The sequence below is a fragment of the Myotis davidii genome, unplaced genomic scaffold, assembly GCF_000327345.1.
Source record: "Myotis davidii unplaced genomic scaffold, ASM32734v1 scaffold1364, whole genome shotgun sequence".
In the NCBI taxonomy this organism is placed as follows: Eukaryota; Metazoa; Chordata; class Mammalia; order Chiroptera; family Vespertilionidae; genus Myotis; species Myotis davidii.
Window position 1 is genome coordinate 516184 of NW_006295736.1, and position 3083 is coordinate 519266.

Below are 3083 nucleotides of genomic sequence, written 5' to 3' on the forward strand. Positions count from 1 at the left end.
CCACCCTGAGAGAGAACGTGTGATGCCCCCCAGGCCGCCTCACCGTCGTCAGCACGTGCCCGCTTGGTTCACCGGTGTCCTCCGCCAGCCCTGCTCCCAGGCTGAGCTGGACGTGGCCCCCCGAGTTCCGGGGTTGAAGCCTGGCCCCCGCAGCTCAGCCTGGGTCTGTGTTTGGAGACGGCTTTTTTTTTTTTTTTTAAATATATTTTATTGATTTTTCACAGAGAGGAAGGGAGAGAGATAGAGAGTTAGAAACATCGATGGGAGAGAAACATCGATCAGCTGCCTCCTGCACATCTCCCACTGGGGATGTGCCCGCAACCCAGGTACATGCCCTTGACCGGAATCGAACCTGGGACCTTTCAGTCCGCAGGCCGACGCTCCATCCACTGAGCCAAACCGGTTAGGGCTGGAGACAGACGGCCTTTAACGAGGTGATGAAGGTTCAGTGAGGTCGGCAGGTGGCGCCCATCCCACAGGACCTGCGTCCTCATCGGAAGGAGACGTGGACCAGGAGCCAGGGACATGCACGCAGGCGCCCGAGGACGCAGCAGACCCATCTCCGCACCCTGGAGGGAAGGGGTGTCGGCTGCGGGTGCCCCATCTCTGGTCCCCTTTCCCGCTGGGCTAGGGCGGCAGGTGATTTTGAAGCAAGCCCAGGACATCCCGATGATGGGACCGGAGTCTGGAGCGGTGGCCCTGGGCTGGGACAGGTCTCCATCGACCCAGACAGGCCTGGGCGACGGAAAGCGGTGGGACCACCTGCCCTCTAGGGCTGTCCTGAGCTCAGTCTAGGTCGATCCCGTGCCTCCTTGTGAGGCAGCGCTGTTCCTCATGTGCACCGGGTGTCCTGAGTCCAGTGAGAGGGTCGGAGACTGGACCTGTCGTTCGGGTAGAAATTCAAGGACTGTTTTCTACTGGGAGCAGTTCCCACATGTGACAGTTTCCCGGGACTCACACCTGACAGTTTCCCGGGATCCACACCTGACAGTTTCCCGGGACTCACACGTGACAGTTTCCCCGGGACCCACACGTGACAGTTTCCTGGGACCCACACGTGACAGTTTCCCGGGATCCACACGTGACAGTTTCCCGGGATCCACACGTGACAGTTTCCCCGGAACCCACACGTGACAGTTTCCCGGGACTCACACGTGACAGTTTCCCGGGATCCACACATGACAGTTTCCCGGGCCCACACGGTAGTTTCCCGGCCGAGCATTGATCTGTGGGATAATCAGATTAGGCCCTGATCGCAGGCAGGCAGTAGGCGCGTGCGGTGAAAAGAATCCTTGCCAAGTGGAGGGTGGATGTGGGCTTTGTCTGAGGCTCAGGGTGGTGAGCTGCGGGTGGCTGGCAGCCCAGGAGGAGGGAAGGCAGTGAGTCCGAACTGCGAGGAAGGTCGGCCGACCAGGGTGGACTTCTCTCGGCGGGCAGTGCGGCTCCCCTGTGTTGTTACCGTGAGAAGAAAGAGAAACTGCTCATCTGGCTCCGTGACTCCTACAGTTTAAGATGCCATGCTCGCCATTCCCAGACACACCACGCCGCCTGTGTCATGGCCTTTGACTCCGTAGCCGGGTGGGGTCCCGGATATTCGTCTACACGCGGGGTAGGGTTACCAATCGCACGCCTCACACGGACTGCGGTCACCTGCCAGGAAGTGCATCGGCCTGGCTGTGTCCGACGGCCACCACCCCAGCTCGTATGTCACTTGAAGGAGCTGGCACATTCCTGTTTGAGGTGCACACGGCAGCCCAGGCCCACCTGCCACTGTCCCCTCGATGTCAGACCCACCTCAGGTTTCGCTCCAGGTCCTGCCCCTGACGGCGTCTCCAGCCCCCTGCTTGGGAGGGGAGTATGCAGCCAGTCTGCTCCCCCCCCCCCCCCCATAAAAATCTCAAATACACCAAAGTTGAAAGAATTTTACAGCAAATACCCATATGCCCACCACCTCGACCTGCCATCAGCGTTGGCTGCGCCTGGTCTATCCTGTGTCTGCCCGTCCATCAGCCACCGGTGCCTTTCGAAGCACGTGCCCCACACAGTTCACTGTGGTCTGACTGCGTGCGTGACGTAAATGCGTCCGTCCCCGCAGGGAGCCCAGTGGCCCCTTGGCCTCGGTGTCCAGTGCGCTGGGCTGTGGGCAGTCGCGAGCGTCATGCAGACAGCACGGCCTTCAGGGTCCTGACGCGCCTGGGCGAGGCCTGACCCGGCCAGCAGTGTGGGATTGCAGTGCCCTCGCTCTGTGTCCGTCTCTGAGTTAATTTATAATGTGACCCCAATAAAAATCAGGCTTTTCCTGGAACCAGACCACTTAACGCTCATTTGTGTTACGAACGGGGAAGAACCCCAGGAAACCTGAGAAAACAGGAGGGTGCCCCACAGCTGGGCGCCTGGTGCCGATCCCGCAGGAATGGGAGGGGCTCTGCTCCCCATGAGGCTGAGGGCCGGGGGGAGCGGGGGGGGGGAGCGCGCTGCCGTGGGGTCTGTGCGCCCCAGTGGGCAGCTGGGTGCGTGTGCAGCAGGGTGAGCCGCAGTCGGTCAGAGACGCGAGTGAAAACCGACTGGCCATCTGTGTACAAACATGGGCGGGCCTTCACCGACCTGGGGGACGGGAAGCTTTCCTCCCTGTTCCCCCAAAACCCTGAGGCGGGAGGGTGGTGACCAAGGGTCTAATAAGGTCACCATGCGTGAAAGAAAAGTCAAGGAAAATATTTGTCAGCTATGGAGCAGAAGGTAGCTCTCCCGTGGGCAAAGTTTTCAAAGATGGGAAACAGGCCGGTGGCCAGGGACAGACGGGCCGGTGGGGACCGGCGGGTCCCAGGAGAAGACGGGTCAGGGCCCCCAAACGTGTGACGAGGCAACGCACGCGCCCTTGTCCTGAGGGTTGCGGATTGGCCCCGGGCCGGGTGCTGCCTCCTGTCGTTATTTTGAGCTGGAAGCAGCCGGAAGCTGTGGTTCTGTCCTTCCGGCGTCACCGGTGTCGGGGGAGGGTCACCATGTGGCCCTAACAGCCCAGTCGGCCGAGGGAGCGGGGAGCACAGAGCCTGCCCACAGGGGGGCCGCTCCCCTGCGGAGTCTCC